Below are 20,552 nucleotides of genomic sequence, written 5' to 3'. Positions count from 1 at the left end.
TTAGAAGCCAACAAAAGCATAAAGCCAACAAAGGCAAAAAGGAGCAAATAGTACATCTATGTTATTCTGTGAAACACAGCAACTTCAAAGTTAAGATCCACAAAGCTAATTTACATAAATATAAAATTGTGTTTCCGCACAAAGGCCAGAGATCACCAGTGACACTGCTGGGATTCAGCAGCAAGCTGCTTTCCAGCCCATGTCTCCCTCCCAATCTGCTCCTCACGCTAGGATCCTCCATCTCACTCAGTAGGAATTCTATCTTTTCTGGCACTATGGTCACAATCTTTGTGACCATTTATGACTCCATTCTTACTCTCAGAAAATACCTATCAGTTCAGAGAAATGGCTCTGGAGAGTGGTAAAGGTACCCACTGCCCAGCTCGACAACTCTGCTTCCATCCTTGGTTCCCACATGGAGGAAGAGAACCTACTCTTGCAAACTGTCCTCTGACCTCACATGTGAATGTGTACATGTGTACATGCACACACACACACAGTCTTCTAACCACACATACATACACACACACTCACACACATATAAATTAATGTAAAAATTTTTTTTTGCCTTTTTGAGACAGGGTTTCTCTATGTATCCCTGGCTATCCTACAACTTGCTTAGTAGACTAGGCTGGCTTTGAACTCAGAGATCCACTGCCTCTGCTTCCCCAAGTGCTGGGATTAAAGTTGTACACCACCACTGCCCAGCTTATGAAAAAATTTAAAATACCTGAAACCTATCCATTTCTCATTCATCCTTTTCACTTCTACCAACACTGCTTCACTAGGCTACTGATTTCTATGTGTCTATACTTACTCTTTTCAAAGCTTAAAAAAAAGTCATATTTTGTAACTCTATGTTTACAGTTCTTCATTGGTCCCAAACCGAGAGTAAAAATCAAATCTTTAGCCGGGCGGTGGTGGCGCACGCCTTTAATCCCAGCAGTTGGGAGGCAGAGGCAGATGGATTTCTGAGTTTGAGGCCAGCCTGATCTACAGAGTGAGTTCCAGAACAGCCAGGGCTACACAGAGAAACTTTGTCTCGAAAAACTAAAAAAAAAAAAAAAAAAAAAAAAAAAAAAAAAAAAAAAAAAAAAAAAAAAAATCAAATCTTTAAAGGGCCTTTCAGATACCTTACAGGTTAATTTGCCCAATTCTTTCTTCCTTTCTTTCCTTCTTTCTTTTTTTTCTTTTCTTTTTCTTTTTTTTAAAGACAGGGTCTCATTCACTCTGTAGACCCTGCTGGTCTTGAACTCACAGAGGTCCACTTCCCTCTCTCCTTTCCCCACTGCTGGTGCTGAGGTATGCACCATTATACACCATCACACACTGGTTTGTTTTGTAGTTTACGATTTTTAAAATGATGTGTCTGTATCGGTATGCCTGCACTCATGTACGCGCCCATGGAGGAGGGCAGCTGGAGTCACAGGTGTCTGTAATCGGTGCTAGGATCTGAGCTTCAGGCCTTGGCTTGAGCAGGGAGCACTCACAACCACTGAGGCCCCTCTCCAGCCCTAAGTCAATTTTCTCCCTTCCCCTTGCTTTGGTACAGACCACTACCCTCCCTACTTCTGCTTAAACAGGGCAGGGACACACCCTGCCTTTTTTTTTCCACTTGCCTTTTCTTCTGGCTAAAATAGTTGTCCCAAAGATATTTCACTCAAATGTAACCCTCTGAGGATGGCATTTGCTGATGAACCTATTCAAAAGTGCATACACTCCTATATGCATGTATATTACCTAACTCTCCTGGGTGCAATGTTTTGAGGACAGGAGTTTCTTATTTGTTCATTGAATAGTGAACAGCAATAGCAGCTCTCTCCCCCTCCCCAAGAGGTTATGTACAAGAGGCTTTTAAAAAAAGATTTAAAAAAAAAACAAAAAAAAAACAGGCATGTGGCACATGGCTGCAATCCCAGTATTGCAGAGGCTAAGGGAGCAGGATCTTAAGTTTCACATCACATAAGTTTGCACAACATAGCAGGACCCCATCTCCAAACCAACTAACCAGCACACAACAAAGGATTTGCTGAAGGATAAAAATGTGTGGCTTGCAAACTCCCAGCAGGTACTATTAGAGAGGAGCAGCAAGCCCCTGGGAGCCATGCATAGCTCGGTTTACATGTGCTGAACAAAAGTTCTGCAGCGACAACTGTCAATATACAAGGGAATATATCTAGACATGTTTCATCTGCTCTGGGGAGGAACTTCAGGCCCAAAAGAGGGCTACCAAAGCCAAGTTGTTACCTTTAAAACATAAGAAGAATGGAGTTTACACTACAATTTTGTGTAAATTTTAAAGCTATGGGAAGAGTTGGGGGTATTCTTGTACTCAAAACATTGCATCCAAGAGAGTTAGGTAATATATTCAATATATAATCAACACATACACAAACAACTCTTCTTAAAAACTTTGATAAATTTAATAAAAGCCAACCAGTGGTACATACCCCTTCAGAAAGTGAAAAGTACAAGATAAATGCAGTACCTATGAGAAAAAGACCAGAAGAACCCAAGCCAAGGAGACTTCCTGTTCCCTGGGCTGGCCGCCCCTCCTGTCCGGCTCTTACAGAGTTTCCTTCTTTCCTTCCTTCCTTCCGTCTTCCCACACATTCTTTTGTTCTTGTACAAGTTCCTGTCCAATCTGTCTGCACAGGATATCCACAGAAAACACCGTCCGTCTGTCCTACCCTCTAGCACCAAACAAAAGGAAAATATCTTCAAGTAAAAATGTTCCAGTTCCTGCTTAGGCCAAGACTAAGCGGAGTTAATGAATGGTCTTAGCTGGAAGGCCGGGGAGGGATGAGTAAAACCAAGAGGCAAGCTAAAGAGCAAAGCAAAAGCAAAGGAAACCCCAGAGCCTTAGTCGCCAGGGTCTATGTCATGTTCGCCACTAATTAAGACAGGCAAGCCCCATGAGTCAGATGTACTGCGCCCAATTCAGTGTCAGTGTGGGCTAGAATGTTTAACTTCTGAACAATGCAAGCTAACTAAATCTTTCAATTAACCCACTGCAATAGCAGTAGATTGAAAGGATGTGGACAGAAGGCAGCAGAGGACCCCAAACTCTACTGAACTGTGTAAAAGACTTAGGGAACAGAAATATTTTGAGAACTAAAAAGAAGTAGTTTATTATCTTTTCTACTGATACATCTGTAGGACAAGACACACACACATACACACAAAACAGTAACATATTTAAAACCTATAATAATAAAACTGAAACACAAATTCAAATTTGGAGGAAATTTGGGTGTTTAATATTTAGCTTATAAAGCACATTTTCAATATAGTTACCTTTTTATCATTCTCATTATAGATTTGGCAGGCAGTAATCATTGCCTCAAAGTGTTTTCATTATTTTATATTACTTAACATTATTCTACTTTGGATATCCTATAAGTGGCTAGCAATCTTTAATACCTCTTCTAAAAACTATTTTAGTTGGGAATATATTTGGTAGTTTTCAATTTAGCCTAAGTTTTCCAATCAAGACAGCATCTTTTAAATAATTTTACATATTATTCATGTCCTTCCATTCATTAGGCGTTTATTAAAGGTCTAATATGTTGGGTGTGCTGGTACACACCTTTACTCTCAGTTCTCAGGAGGCAAAAACAGACTAGCTAGCTTCTATGAGTTCGAGGCCAGCCTGGTCTATATAGCAAATTCTAGGATAGCCAGTAAGACAGTAAGATTCTATCTCAAATAAAACAAGACTGAGTGCTGTAGCACACACCTCAACGCCTGGTGCTGCCTGGCAAAGGCAGGCAAATCTCTGAGTTCCAGACCAACGGAGGTTACATTGTGAGACCCTGCCCCCCTCCAAAAAACCTGAAAAGATAAACAAGCATACAATCAAGCCGTGTAATCTTCACTGACCCCAGTGGAGACTACAGGAGCAGACAACCCACATTTCATTACTGGATTGTCTACCCCCACCCCAGCTTCATCTCTACACACCTGTCACGTGGGCCACAGGCAACTCTGAGACATTCCTACCTGGGCAGGGAAGCAAAGTGTCCTGGTCTCTACAGTAACTGGTTGATGGCAGCTGAACAGGTCCCAGGACCATGCCTTTGGCCAAGCAGCATGAAAAGTTAAACTGTTCTGAACAGAGGAGCCTTAAAAATTCGCACTGGCCAGCAATCCATACACGTGGGATGTTACTCACACACTCAGCAGCTAGAAGGAACAAACTGCAAGTTCAACCCACAGGGGCGGAGGCCTGAGTAAGGGTGGAGCCACTTCAAACCCTCAGGGATCCGGGTGGGAGTGACACCTATGCTGTTTCAGTCATGCCACAGTAACTGTTCCATACTCCCAATCAGCTGAGCTCAGTAACCAGGGTTTCCTTGGAGAAGCCTGTTTACAGCACACCACCAAACACTCTGAACAGACAGGAAACGCCTAACAAGACTCATCTTTTACATCACTCCAGTTGCTTCAAGAAACCACAAATCTAAAGGCAAAGAAATAGCTACAGGGTGACTCATAAACACAGGCAGAAGCAGAGAGCAACTAACTGCCTCCCTAACAAACGGCCTGTGTGGCTCAGTACAGGTAAAGGCCTGGCACAGTGCTCAACTGTGAATGCTGAAACTTGGAAAGGCAAAAGCCTAATTGTGAGTACAGAGTGGAAAGGTACATAAAATACATAAAATTTAAGACCATAAAATCAGGATGATTTAGGAGACAAACTAGTAAAGTAAGTGAGGACTAACTAAACACTACAGTCAACAAAAGTAACTCAGAGAAGACATGGGGCACACATTTGTAACACCCTGGCTTGGAGGCAGGAGGATTTCAAATTCAATGCCAGCCTGTGCTACAGATCCTGTCTCAAAAAACCTGAACCATAGCACCATAGTAATAACACTTATAACCATACACCAGGAATGCCTACTGCATTGATTATTAAGTACCCACTCCGTATCATTTATTTAGGTCAATTAAAGAAACACAGTAAAAATTACAGAAGCCATGACCTAAATACCCACTGTCTTAGTCAGGGTTTCTATTCCTGCACAAACACCATGACCAAGAAGCAAGTTGGGGAGGAAAGGGTTTATTGAGCTTACTTCCACATTGCTGTTGATCACCAGAGGAAGTCAGGACTGGAACTCAAGCAGGTCAGGAAGCAGGAGCTGATGCAGAGGCCATGGAGGGATGTTCTTGACTGGCTTGCTTCCTCCTGGCTTGCTCAGCCTGCTCTACTATAGAGCCTAAGAACCTCCAGCCCAGGGATGGCACCACCTACAAGGGGCCCTACCCCCTTGATCACTAATGGAGAAAATGCCCCACAGCTGGATCTCATGGAGGCACTTCCCCAACTGAAGCTCCCTTCTCTGTGATAACTCCAGCCTGTGTCAAGTTGACACACAAAACTAGCCAGTACACCCACATTAAAATAAAAACACAAGGGCTAGAGAAATGGCTCAGTGGTTAACAGTACTGACTGCTCTTCCAGAGGTTCTGAGTTCAATTCCCAGCATCCACATGGTGGCTCAGGACTATCTGTAGTGAAGTCCAAAGCCCTCTTCTGCTGTGTCTGAAGACAGCCACACTGTACTCATATAAATAAACAAATCTTTAAAAAAATAAAAATGCAAATTATAATTAACATTGCAAGAGAAGAATTGACTTTGATGCACGTAATCAACAGCAGTACCTGTGTTTTCAACCAAACTACCCTTTACAAAGCTTCTGTATCCATGTCGTGGGAAAGTAAGAATTAAATGACTAAAGGCTACGTCAAATGACTCCATTTCAAATACCAGGCAAAATTTCTCCAAATAATGACTCAGAATTTCTAACACCAGGTAAAATTTTTCTTTCTGGGGATTATAAAACTCTCTGAGAGAGTTTCTCCATAATTCATGGTCTGTTCATATGTAGAAGCTATAATATAATTTACTGTTCAATCAGTAAATCTATTTAAACCATCAGTAGTTTATAGTGTGCTCTTACACTATAAAAGAGGAATTAAATGCATAAACAAAATGTGGTATGTGCACATAGTGGAATATTATTCAGCCATGAAGAGGAACAAAAGTTGATACATGTTACAGCAGATATAACCTTTGAAACCATCACATGAAGCCAGACACAAAAGGAAAATTATTTTATAATTCCATTTATATAAAATAGCTTGACTTTCCTTTACATAGATACAAAAAATGTGAATAAATTTAATGTTATAGAATTTATATTTTTATAGTAAAAATAATTATAAAGGCAAATTTTATTTACATTTTATCACAATAAAAATTAAAATAACTTGTTCTTGGGCTGGAGAGATGGCTCAGTGGTTAAGAGCACCATCTGCTCTTCCAGAGGTCCTAAGGTCAATTCCCAGCAGCCACATGATGGCTCACAACCATCTGTAATGAGATCTAATGCTGGTATGTCTGAAGACAGCTACAGTGTATTCACATAAATAAATAAATCTTAAAAAAAAAATTATTGGGGAAAAAAACTTGGTCTCCAATATCACTTACTGTACTAAAACCAAGAAATTTTAACAATGATTATTAATTCTAAAATATCAAATCCATTATCAGTATAACATTTTTATTAAAAATGACATTTTTCAAGAGACAAATGTTTTCAGGAAAGGAGAGAGGCAAGGAAGTGTTCTATTTAAACAAAAGGGACAACAAAGGGCTAGAAGTAAAAGAATCTCAGCAGGTATCCTTGCCTGGGGGAGAGAAGATCCTCAGAGGCAAAACCACGAAGCAGAAAGGGAAGAACCTGGTGTGTGGAGAATGAAGTTGTGTGTGTGGTCACTGCTGAGGATGCCTGAGGCACTGGAGGATTTAGAACTCTATTCCAATTACAAAAGGAAATCCGGTGGACTGCCTGGAGCAGAGCAGGGAAGCCATATGGTCTGACTTCTTTAGAATACTCTCCATGGCTTGGGAAGGGGGAGGTTATTACACAGAGAGGACAATGAGAAGCTGCTGGGACTCAGGAGCAGGATCCTGTGAGCTTGGAGTGCGATGACAGCAGTGGAGACAAAGAAAGAGCAGATGAACTTAAAGCCATGGCTCCCAGATGGAGGCCTCAGGGCTCAAGCCTGCTTAGATAGAGCAGAAGGAGAAAACAAAGGCTTCAAGCTTGAGAACGTGGGTAGTGCCATGTACTCAGAAGCAAGTCTGATGAGTAAGTAAATTTAGAAGGTACAAAGAAGCACTTTGATGCATAAATCTGAAGCTCAGAGACAATCTTGGGCTGAAGGCACCAACATTCATATGGTAATTGAAATCGGGACTCAAGTGAGTGGTGTCAAGATAGCTTAGCTGGTAAAAGCATTTGTTACCAAGACAGTTCTACTACACAGTAAGATAGAGCCAACTCCCACATGTTGTCCCCTGACCTCCACAGGAACATCAGGGTATTCACACAAGTACACCAATCCCCACCTCAAATAAATTAAATAAATAAATAATTTAAGGAGCAATAAATTGGGGCCAGAAAGATGACTCAGCAGTTAAGAGCACTGACTGCTCTTCCAGAAGTCCTAAACTCAATTCCCAGTAACCACAGAGTGGCTCACAACCATCTGTAATGGGATCCAATGCCTTCTTCTGATGTGTCTGAAGACAGCTACAGTGTACTCATATACATAAAATAAATAAATAATTCTTTTTAAAAATAAAAATAAATAGAGACAGGAGCTCAGTTGCTAAGTTACTTGTTATACAAGCAGGAGGACCTGAGTTTGATCTCCAGAACCTACTGGTGGCACCCCCCCCTTTTTTTAAAGATTTATTTCATGTATGTGGGTACATTGAGCTGTCTTCACACACACCAGAAGAGGGCATTGGATCCCCACTACAGATGGTTGTGAGCCATCATGTGGTTCCTGGGAATTGAACTCAGGACCTCTGGAAGAGCAGTCAATGCTCTTGACCACTAAGCCATCTCTCCAGCCCTGGTGGCACCCATTTTAATCCCAACACTAGAGACTAAATCCCTAGGCCAGCCCAAGCTACTGACTGAGTTCCAGACAGTGAGAGAGAGACCCCCATCTCAAAAACAAAGAGAGTGGATATGGCTCCTAAGCAATAGTACTCAAGGTTATCCTTTACCTCTACATGCACATTCACCTGTAAAGACTTGCATCCACGCCGGACCATGGTGACGCATGCCTTTAATCCCAGCACTTGGGAGGCAGAGGCAGGCGGACGGATATCTGAGTTCGAGGCCAGCCTGGTCTACAGAGTGAGTTCCAGGGCTATACAGAGAAACCTTGTCTCGAAAAACCAAATGAAAAAGAAAAAAGAAAAAAAAAAAAGACTTGCATCCACACGAATACATATACGCAATATGCGCGTGCACACACACCCCTAACCAGAGATATAAGTGAAATTGTTTAGATAATGAACAAAAAGCATAAGCTTACAATGTAGAATGATGATTGAATTTACTAAAGATTCTTTTCTAGTTTGAAACTATGGAGCCCACAGACCCAGTGCCAGAAGAAGAGAAGGAGTAAATGCCTTGTTTTATGTGACCTAAAACTTTTTTAAATGAAAAAAAAAAAAGAAAGCAGAAGGATGATGTCATGTCCCGTGTGCAGAAAACAACCCCGCCCAATCTGTATAGAGTACTTGTTCATTATGTGGAAGCCTCCAAGTTCAGCCCTAGCATAAGAAAACAAGCCAACATGAACCCAAATTTCTATATCCATTGAAAATACCCTTCAGGAGCTGGAGAGATGGTCCAGAGTGCTGGCTGTTCTTTCAGAGGACCTAGGTTCAATTCCCAGAACCCATATTTGAGGCTAACAAACTCCTGTAACTCCAGTTCCTGGGGAGTCCAAAGTTCTTTTCTGGATTCCATAGGCACTGCATGAGAGTGGTGCACAGACACACATATATACAAGTAATACATAACAATTTAAAAAAAAAAAAAAACACTCTTCAGAAATAATGGTAAATCAGACACATCATCAGCAAGAATCCAATGCCAGAAGACTGACTCTAGAAGAATTGCTAAAGGAGGATATCTAGAAAGAATGGGAAATTTTATGAAATTCTGGAACACCAAAAATGAAAAACTAGAGTCTGGAGAGATGGCTCAATGGTAAATAAAGTTTGATTTCCAGCACCCAAGTTTTTGTCCTCTCCACCATGATAACTAGATTAATCCTCTGAGACTGCAAGCAAACCCCAAATTAAATTGTTTGGTAAGAGTTGCCTTGGTCATGGTGTCTCTTAACAACAATAGAAAACTCAAGATACAGGGCTGGAGAGGTAGGTGGCTTGGCAGTTAAGAGCACCAACTGCTCTTCCAGAGGTCCTGAGTTCAATTCCCAGCAACCACATGGTGGCTCACAACCACCCGTAAGGAGATCGGATGCCCTCTTCTGGTGCGTCTGAAGACAGCTACAGTGTACTTACATATAGTAAATAAACCTTTATAAAAAAATGTGACAGATCTTCACCACAACTTTACACATATCTTTGACTCCATGAAGTGATTATCATTTGTTTTCCTGGGTTGTAAATGGCTGTAAACTCAGAGCCTAGCTATTTGAAGGACAGGTCTGAAAAAAGGACACAAGTCAGAAAATTTTTTGTCTATTTTTCCAGTAGTCACAGTTTTTCAGCCACCATGACAGTCTCATCTTGGAACTTAAAAGAAGCCTTGTGTAGATGTTAGCAGTCACTCTGTGTTCCTCGACTGCAGCTCAAGGCTCCCATTAATATGTTTTCTGTTTCATCTAAACCAGTGGTTCTCAACATTTTCAGAGCTGCAACCCAATACACTTCCTCATGTTGTGGTGACCCCCAACCTTTTTTCTTTTTTCTTTCTTTTTTTCTTCTCCCCCCGCCTCCCACCAAGACAGGGTTTCTCTGTATAGCCCTGGCTGTCCTAGAACTCACTCTGTAGACCAGGCTGGCCTTGAACTCAGAAATCCACCTGCCTCTGCATCCCAAGTGCTGGGACTAAAGGCATGTGCCACCACCGCCCAGCATAAAATTATTTTTGATGTTACTTTGTAACTGTAATTTTGCTACTGTTATGAATCGTAACGTAAATCTCTGATATGTGACCCTGTGGGGGTCATGATCTACAGGCTGAGAAGCACTGCTCTAGGTAGACAAGTGCATTTTTCACTCAAGTTTCTTCATTATTTTCCCTTTCTGAAACAAAAACTTGGTGGACTTGTCTCTCCCCTGTTCTGCAAAGAACTGTTCAGTAGGACTCTGCTGGGAGTAGGGGTGCTGATGCTGCCGTGGTGGTCACCAACCAGCTTCCCTTTCTTTGTTTGCATTTATCCAATAATCCCCCGTAGCACTAACCAGCCAATTCTGAAGGAGAATGGAAACTCACCCTACTCATATAAAAATGTTGGCTCTACCTTCTCTGGCTCCTCTTCCCTCCTGAGAAGTCAGTCTCCCCCCTCCCACCGCATCCCCCACCCCATGTATGTAGAGAGGTGAGAGAGTGTGTTTGTGTCCAATAAATCTTTGCGAGTGGTCAGACCTTGCTTTTCCTGTCTTTTTATTCTGTAAAACAGCGGATAAAAAGAAGTGGTCCTGCAACCCCAGATGGTCTCACCATGCTGTAGTGAGAATTTTGGCTAAAAACCCAGTTATGTTATATGGATATGTTTTGTTTTAATCCCAGGTGTGGGATATGGGGCTGCTTCAATTTGTCCACAGCCTTTAACTATGAATGTCTCATGCTTTAGAAAGGGTGTGGTTGTTGCCAGCTGCAGAGAGCTTAATTCTGGGGGACTCTGGAGAGGGAATAAATGCCAGAGCCCCCAAGAAGTTATGGTAAAAGATGTTCCAAAGAAGGAGGACGCTGCTGCTGGCCCCTCCTGCTACTAGCTGCTGTTGCTGCAGATGAAGACTGGGCTGGCCCCAAGGAACTCTGAACCCCTAATCAGGTGAAAGGAGTCAAAAGTTATCTACTGCCTTCCCCTCTAACCTTTTTTCTCTTCTAGAGCTGGGGGGGGGGGGGGGTGTTGGAAGGGATTAGGGTGGAATAAGGGTTGAAAGGGAGAGAGATTTAAAAAAAAAAAAGCACTAAAGTACATTAAAAACAAAAGAAAACAGAACCACGCCTGTAGCATGTCACCATTACTGTAATCTGGCACTTAACGGGGTAAAGACTGGAGGATCACTATGGTTTGCTGACCAGCTGCCTAGTCTAAAACAAGGTGCACAACACCCAAGGAACAATTCCAGAAGCTGACCATGTGTGTATGTGTATAAGTCACACACATGATTTATGCTCATTCAATGCAATTTCTTCTTAGCACTATTAATTATATGCTAAAGTGGTAGGTTCAGAATCAGACCAAGATACATGGGAATGTGGGCAAGCTATTAATATTTCAAGCTGAGCATAGTGATGCAGGCCTATAATTCCAGCTTCCCCCAAACTGAGGCTGACTGGGTGAAAGATAAGGAAGGACCACACTTGAGGTTGCCCTTTGACTTCTACACATGCACCCTGTACACACATGAGGACACACACAGCATACACACAATATAGAGGTTTTAAAAAGAGAACAAACTGAAATATTTAGAGGATTTCTGAAGAGCTATACATCCAGTTCTTTGTATCTGTGGGTTCTATATCCTCAGACCCAACTGTCGATAAGGTATTTGGGGGTATGAGGCACCAGGGAGCAGTATACATATTCATAAAATCTCCACCTCTGCAAGAGATCACAGGCTCTGCACTCTGGAATATTTTAAGAGAACTCACAACAGACTGATATTTGGCTTTCCACACTTACATAGCAAAACTGACCTCTGACTTAAAGCTAGAAATGAGCAACTACAATACCGTCTTTCCCATGAGTGAAGAGATGGTATAAAATGGATTTTAAGCAGGAGTAAAGCAAAACAGACATCACAGGAGAAGTACAGATCAATATTCCTTATGATTATTAATTTAAAACCCTTTAATAAATTTATAACAAGGCAAATCCAACAGCAGGAAGGCAAGGTTCAAAGAACATAAAATCAATGTGACATGTTAACATAAATCAGGGAAATATGATCATCCCAATAGTTATTATTTAGGAAAAATATAAAACAAACATTCCCTGATTTATATTTGACTGTAATTGTTTAAGTGATGCTTTAAGGTTATGCTTTAAAGAATTATTTCTAGTTCTGTTTAGCAAACATTTTACTCCATTTTACTGAGTACCTATCACAGGTAAAGTATGAGGCACAAGAAGTTTAACTGTAAATAGCCCTGAGGCAAAGCCCCTGTGAACTAAGTGAGTGGTAGTACTTGGTGGCTGAGAGCACAGATTTAAGCTATATTTATTTCCTAAGGCTAAGCAATCTCTATGACCTTTATCAAGTTGGCATCTCTGTTATTCAATTTCTTTGTCCATAAACAGACAATACAAGGGCTGGAGAGATGGTACAGTGGCAAGTTTGCACATACATAGGACCTAAATTGGGATCCCTGACACCTACAAAAGAAGGAGGTATGGTGGCACTGCCTGGATACCACCCCTGGGAAAGTGGACATAGGACAGTACCTGGGCTTGCAGGCCAGAGTCTAGCCAGATCAGTAAAATCAAGGTTGAATCAAAGACTATATCTCAGCTGGGAAGTGGTGGTTGCACGCCTTTAATCCCAGCACTTGGGAGGCAGAGGCAGGTGGATTTCTGAGCTCAAGGCCAGCCTGAGTGAGTTCCAGGACACCTAGGGCTATACAGAGAAACTGTCTCGAAAACTTCCCACCCCCCCAAAACAAACAAACAAACAAATAAAAAAGATTATATCTCACTAAGTAAAGTGGAAAGTAATTGAGGAAGGTACCTGGGGTCAACCTCTGGCCTTCACACGAGCGCGCGCGCGCGCGCGCACACACACACACACACACACACACACACACACACACACACACACACACGAGAATACAAGTATACACATTCCTACACAAATACACACAAAATACTATAATAATTACTCATAAAAGTAGCAAAAGAATTAAGTGAGATATTATATGTAACAAGAACTAAGTAAGATATTATATGTAAGAATCTTAAAGCAAGCACTATATGTACTTTATTGATAAAGACAGAACAGAAGGAAAGATACCAAGCCCTTAACAATCACATGTTTAACCCTTTGCACATGCTTGCCTAGAAGACTGCATTGTATGAAAGATAGACTCAATAACTTTATTTGGATAAAAAAATCCACATGGCAGGGCTGGAGACAGCACTCAGTTGACAGAACCACAAGGATCAGCACTTGTCCTCAGAACTTGCACTTAAGAAGGCCGAGTGGAGCTAGGTCATGGTGGCACACACCTTTGATCCCAGCACTCAGGAGTGCAAAGGCAGGTGGATCTCTGTAAGTTCGAGGCCAGTTTGGTCTACAGAGCTAGTTCCAGGACAGCCACAAAGAAGAAACCACACACACACACACACACACACACACACACACACACACACACACACACACACACAGACACACGCAAAGGCCAAATGGGTGGAGCAGATGCTTCTGCCTCTGAGCTATAACCCTAGCTGTGAAAGAAATACGCTTTTCTCATGATAGAATTTTTAATATAATTTAATGGCAACTTTTTCCACTCCTAGCATTTAGAGTTAGGTGAAGTGGGATGATTCCTTAATGTAGACAACTGTCTTTTGCATGACAATGTTTATCAACTATGCCTTCTACCCACTAAAGGCCAATAGCTCCCCTTTCTCAGATGTGATCATCAAAACTGTCTCCAGACTTTCTCAAACATACTCTGGAGGGCAAATTGCTTCAGCTGAGAATTACCAACTTAATCTTCGCTGTAATCCTACAAGATTCAGGGCTTGGATAAAAGGTGTAGCTGAATAGCACTCACACTCAATTGTTCCCACTTTGAAACCACTGCTTTTTACTATGTAGATGGATTCTTACGTTCCTTTTTATCCCTTTCTCTAACTACATATAGATTTTCCATTTAAGTAGATTTTACAACTTGTAATTTGAAGGCTGAACTAGGGTTATTATATAGCTTGTAAAATTTTCAACATCATCAGATGACTCAACAAAGGATGTTCTGGTTAATCTTGGTTGGCCCCAAACTATCAGAATCTTTTTTAGTTGTTTTGTTAGGTTAATAAAATCAAAGAGAAGCTAGGCGATAGTGGCGCACGCCTTTAATCCCAGCACTTGGGAGGCGGAGGCAGGCGGATTTCTGAGTTTGAGGCCAGCCTGGTCTACAGAGTGGTCTACAGAGCCAGGGCTATACAGAGAAACCCTGTCTCGAAAAACTAAAAATAAATAAATAAAATAAAATAAAATCAAAGAGAATGATCCCATAGGTTGGTTTCCTGACTTCAGCACACAGCATAATCAATCACCAGGGGAAGCTGGCAGAAAATGGGTATTACTACATCTAACTCTGGGTTTCTGACTCATGGCCCAGGACAGGACTTAAAGATGTACATTTCTAGTACTACTCCAGGGTGGTTCCAAACTTTCAAACCAATGCCTAGACCTTCCTTAAGTAATGGGGTTATAAAGTCATAAATTGGGACTGAAGACTTGGCTCAGAGGTTAAGGGCATAAACTTCTCCTGCAAAGGACAGAGTTCAGTTCCCAGTACTTAGGTTAAGTGGCTCAGAAGCACTTGTCACTCTAGTTCCAGGTGATCTGACATCTCTGGCCTCTAAAGGAACCCGTACTCAAATGTGTGCACGTACACCCCAATGTACATAAACACCTAACTAAAAATAAATCTTTAAAAAAATAGATCACAGACACTTGCCACCATGCAACTCCCTGCAAGAGGAGGAAGATATCCAGAGACCTGCTGCCCACCATGCCATGTGGTATGGTCTGGGAAGGATGCCCAGAGTCCTGCCCTCCTCCACCAACAGTACGGGTGGGCCGGAGAGACACAAAGGCCCATCTGCCCTCAAGCCATGTGTTGGAGGGAGGGGCAAAGATCTCCAAAGACCCACACAAGCTGACCATAGACATTTAGAGACCTGCTGGCTGCTACGCCATGCAGTACAGACAGAGTTCACCTAGAGGGCCACCAGCCACTGCAGTGGAAACCACTACAATGTGCAAGTGTGTGGTGGACAGATGAGAGAGAAAGAGAAGTAGAATAGTTCTGAGCTTTGTGAAGGGAGATGGAACTGGAGATTAGAGGCAAGAGAGGAATCTTCCCTGCCACCTGAAGCTGGAAGTAGCCAGCCTCCCACCTGAGGCCATGGTAAAGTCTTAATGCTGTCACTCAGGGCCACGTCTGAGACTGTGGCTATGCACGGGCAGGGGTCGGTCAGTGTTGATGTCCATAGCTCATATTACCACTAGAGCATGAGGATGCCCCTGGTCTGAACTAAAATGGATGTCATGGGTCTGTACAAACTGGCCCTTCCCTCACTGGTTATGGTATTCTAGAGAACTGGCCCCACTGCTCACCCGTGGCAGAGCTCAAGCAAGCAGGCCCTGTTGGCAGAAGCATAGGTAAGCTGGCTCCAAAAGTAGGGCAAAACCATAGGAGTGCTGGCCCTGCACCTCACCTGGGCAACACAGTGGAACAGGCCCTGATGGTGAAGGCCCTTGAGAGCCAGTGCCAAGGGTGTGAGAGCTGGCCCAGCCCATCAGCTGCATCACTTGGGAGAAGTGAGCCTTGCACCTCAACCAGGCAGCACAGTGGAGCTGGCTCTGGAGGCATGTGTGTAAGTGAGCTGGCAGAGGGCATGAGAGCAGGAGAGCCGACCCCTGCCTCCTGCTGATGGGGACACTGGGTGGCCTAGCCAGAGCTGTGCTGGAGAGCTCGCCCTAGTGGTGCAGATAAGGAAGAGCTGGAGTGCTGACCAGCTCAGCTACCACCCAGGCCCAGATCCAGGGTTTTGAGTTGGCCCATCCCAAAACCTACATCATCTGTGAACTGTTGGAGTGCCATGAAAGGGCTGGCCCTGCTGATACAGGGCATCAACAGGGTAGTAGGGAGGAGTCCCGTAAGGAGCCAATATTGGTGGTATCACAGAAGCCAGAGACCTTGAATGAGACCTTGAAGCAGACCAATTATTCATTCCAATGAGCAATCACAAGTGAAGGTATATGCTAGAGGGTATATTCGTGGGGCGCACTGTGATACACTACAGCTTCCATGACCAGATGTTTGCTACACTTTGTTTTGTTTTGATTTATTGGTGTGTGTTTTATTTTTGGATGGGAGGCTGCAAAGTTAAGAGGGCAAATGTGAGGGGACTGGGAGATGAATGGAACTGGGGTGCATGATGCGAAACTCACAAAGAATCAATACACAGTTTAAGTCACAAAAGAGAACCTTTGAAAAAAGTGGTAAGCTATAAAGCTCATCACTCTGCATAAAGTTTTAAGTGGTTGCCTCAAGATTTGAGAACTAAGTGTCACCACCTTCAGGTTTCACAGTGTGTGCTGCATGCCATACTATGGGGGTGGCATACTATATTCATCAGTATTTCCCAGTCAAATAGATGAAGATAAAACTAAAACTTTCACGTTCGTGTGACTTAGGAGAATAAGGAGCAGTAAAGCTAAGCTGGAAAGCAATTGGATAGTACCCTATAGTACAAAACACCAGAGTACTCCATTAGAGAAATGAACATTTTCGTTTCATACAAAAATCTGCCTGCAACTTTTTCTAAAGCTCTTTTCCAAACTTCCTCAAGCTGGGGCTGCAGAGATGGTACAGGAGTTAGCTAAGAGCAACTACCTGTAACTCGAGCTACAGAGGATCTGCTTTTTTCTCTTCTGGCCTCTCCAGTCAACTGTATACAAACCACATGCAGACACATAAACACACACAAAATGAAAATCTTTTTAAAAATTACTCTAAACTGGAAAAATCTAAATGTCTTCTAATGGGTCAAAGACTATCAGCAAAATTTGATGTTCATCTGATGGAAAGCAACCAAACAATTAGAGAAATACACCACCAACACACTCAATTGCCTGATTCTCAGCAGCACTATGCCGAGTTTCCCAAAGAAGCTATTCCCAAAGAAGCTATTATATAGCATACGCCTCCATCCATGTGACATCTTTGAAAGGCAAGACTATAGTGGCAAGAATAAATCAATGGATGCCAGGGGTTAAAGATAGGAAATGTAGCTACAAAGGATTATCACTTGATGACTATTCAATCCAAAGGAGATGCAAATTCTCCAGAGTTTTAACAATGATGTGTTCTGGGGTCAGAATGGTTCTATTAGTTGTGGGACATGAATTTGTAAATGTTAAAGTTCACAGAACATGCAACTTATCTTAATATGCAAATATGGTAGCACATTGTAATCCCATGATTTAGAGGACTGATTCAGGAAAACAGAGTTTAAAATCAGCAAAGGCTATATATATATAGTAAAAATGTCTCAAAGAAAGTAAGCAAATAATTAAATTCATAGAATTATATAAAAAAAATTCTACATCAAAATTTTTAAATGAAGAAAATAGAAGACAGGTAAAGCATTAAAAGTTGTTGATTTTGATGTCAGTTCCATGAAAACTGAAAATACCATAACCAGCACATCACAGAACACAAATTTTACAATTATCTACCGGCAAAAATATACAGCCCACCTTGGCTTATCTTAACTTATTTTAGATATAAATAACTTTTGTTCATAATCGTAAAGGTTTTTAGTGGGGGCCTTACTGTGGTGTGTCAGAGAGAGAGGGGGCGGGGGAATATTCCACACAAAAAATATGTAGAATTCAGCATTCCAAGATCTTTTCATCTTAGCAGAAGTGCTTCACTGCCTGTGTAGCCAAGGCAAAGACAGTGAGCTATCTAAGGGATGAGAGGAATGCGCCAATCCTCTTCCCCCATGGATTCCCAAAGTCAATGCAGCTAGCACCTGGTACAGTGACCTCAATGCAAGCTTGGAGCTGACATTCCTAGGGAGGGATTCACAATAAACCTAGACCATTCCTAAAGATCTAGAATACAACCCTTTGTAACATAAGCAGTCAGCTGTTTCACTAAAACTATGGAAGCACGCAACAACTGTACATGCACGCTTGGTGCTCTCTCTCTCTCTCTCTCTCTCTCTCTCTCTCTTTCTCTCTCTCTTTCTCTCTCTCTCTCTCTCTCTCTCTCACACACACACACACACACACAGCTTCTGTATATAAAATGTACATATGCCTGTGAGAATACAAAAACCAAGTCAATCCAGTGTCTTAGTTTCTTTTCCTGTTGCTGTGATAAAATACCCCGACAAAAGCAACTTAAGGGAGAAAGGGCTTATTCTGGCTTACAGTTCCATGTTACATCATACAGGGGAAACCACTGAGGCAGGAGCCTGAGGAGCTGGTCCTTCCCATCACATCCATAATTGCGGAACAGAAGATAATGGATAAAAGCATGGTTACTAGTGCTCCTGACAACACCAACTGACATGCTACCTTGGATAGGGGAAATCTCAAAGCCTACCCCTAGGTGAAGAGCTATAGGCAATCAATGGATGCTGAGAAGGGGAGAAGAATCTGATTTCTCCCAACAATCCAGTGGACAGCACTAAATACATGTACTTAAGAGCAACACTGAATGGACTCAGTGGGCTGTATGTATGTATGTATGTATGTATGTAAGTATATATGTGTGTGTGTAAGAATAACAACTAAAGAAAAGAAGGTCATGAATTTGAGAGAGAATAGAGGAATATGGAAGGAACTGGAGGAAGTGGTAACAGTGTATAAAGTGTTCATTTACACAATTTTCAACAAATTAAAAGTGACAAATCTTCTCACATCAATTACCAATACTAATACAACCCCTCACTGACATTCTCAGAGGCTAACTTTAATGCAGACAATCCTTCAAAGGTATGCCAAAGGCTTGCCTTCTATGTGTCAGGTTGACAATATGGGAAGTTCTAAAATGTGTCCCTATCAATAACTTTAATGTATCCATTAGTATCTACTTTTGCCACACACTATAACAAAAGATATGTGAGTAGACTAGAAAGATGAGATCTATGCCCAGGTATATTCCCCCACACTTTAATTCACTAACGGTCACTTGCATTCAAGTCTCAACTCTCACATGGCACACAAGGCTCTTTCGAAGGTGTACTACATTTCTCTACCATTTTCTTTTTGGCAAACACCTGATGGCTTACTCCATACTTTGGACTTACTGAACTCTGTAGCTCCTAAATCATCCTCAAATATTTTCTTCTCATCACCTCTTTAGTCCCTAACTCCTGCTGTTTGAGAGGTCCCCCTCCAGTAAGTAATATCCACAGACATTAAAAAAAAAAAAAAAACCTCATGTTTTTGTTACCTCTGTGAGAAGACAGTGAGATACACAGAAGCTGCCAAAGGCACTACAGCCAGCTATGTCCCAATTGTCCCAGAGACTCATAGGATGGGGGAGTTTTAAGCCACCAATACTTTGAAATCACTTATAATACACAGCAATATGGCAGTAAAAGCAGTTTCTTTTTGAAAACAGACACTCTTGCTGGACAATGGTGGTGTACACCTCTAATTCTAGGACTCAGAAGACAGAGGCAGGTAGATCTCTTTAGTTTTGAAGCCATCCTGGTCTACAGAGAGAGTTCCAGGACAGCTAGGATTATAAAGAGAAACCTGGTCTGGAGGCAGGGGTGTGTAAATTACCACTAAAAATCCAATTTCTAGCTTGTATTGGTAGATATAATTCTCTACACGGTGAGGAGGTCTTAGACTTTCTTTCATTCGAGTGTCATCTTGTCCTTTGATCATATACACCCTTTATTCATACCTTCCTGCCACTTCTACTTTCACCGTGTGTGTGTCTGTCTATCTACCTACACGAACTCTAGACTCTACAAGAGAAACCATGTATTATGAGCCTTTCTGAATTTGAGCATTTTGCTTATAACAATCTCTAGTTGTGGAGGAATGGCTGCTCCAGCAAGGATCTCACTCAAAGATTTTCCAGGTCTATGTGGTGTGGCTGGAACGCAGACACACCCTTAGCACACACCTTTAATTCCTAACAATGAAGGGAAAGTTAGTTTGTAGAAGGAAGCAGCCATATTTGAAAGTGAAGTCTGAGGGCCAGACAAAAGGACCAATCAGAGAAAGATCTGACAGAATGAGTCAGAGATAGGCTACACCCAGCTCTCACAAGGACAGGAAAGAGAGGTCATAGAGTTAGGAGTGGAGGGCAGCTCAGGTGAGTTTGTACAGTTCTACTCACGCAGACAGTACAGTCAGTGCGGTCAATGCAGTTACGTTCATAGAGTTCAGAGGTAGTTTTCCCAAGCAGAGCAGAAGCTAAGAGAAGTCAGTTTGAGTCAGTCAGCTTGGAGAGAAATTTTGAGCCAGAACAGCTGAGCTGAAACAGCCAGCTAGAATTCAGAAAGAACTAGAAAGAATGAGTTTATTCATCAGTAAGCTTCCGAGACAATAATTACATCTGGCAAGTAAAAAAACACTTTTAAATCTTGTTGCATGTTTTCCTGCAGATCATCCAGGGTAGTTATGTTAATAAGGGTTTTACTGCTGTGAAGAGATACCAAGGCCACAGCAATTCTTATAAAGAAAAACATTTAATTGGGGCTG

At 42.0% G+C, this 20,552-nt stretch overlaps 1 protein-coding gene across 8 annotated transcripts in view; it reads right to left on the bottom strand.

The window, feature by feature from the left end:
• Abl2 (ABL proto-oncogene 2, non-receptor tyrosine kinase) overlaps positions 1 to 20,552 on the bottom strand; it is a 96,004-nt gene that overhangs the window by 32,355 nt on the left and 43,097 nt on the right. The window lies entirely within an intron of this gene.

The sequence above is a fragment of the Mastomys coucha genome, unplaced genomic scaffold (genome assembly GCF_008632895.1).
Source record: "Mastomys coucha isolate ucsf_1 unplaced genomic scaffold, UCSF_Mcou_1 pScaffold1, whole genome shotgun sequence".
Classification (NCBI taxonomy): Eukaryota; Metazoa; Chordata; class Mammalia; order Rodentia; family Muridae; genus Mastomys; species Mastomys coucha.
Note: the sequence above shows the minus strand (reverse complement) of the source record. Positions and strands in the feature narration are given on the sequence as shown.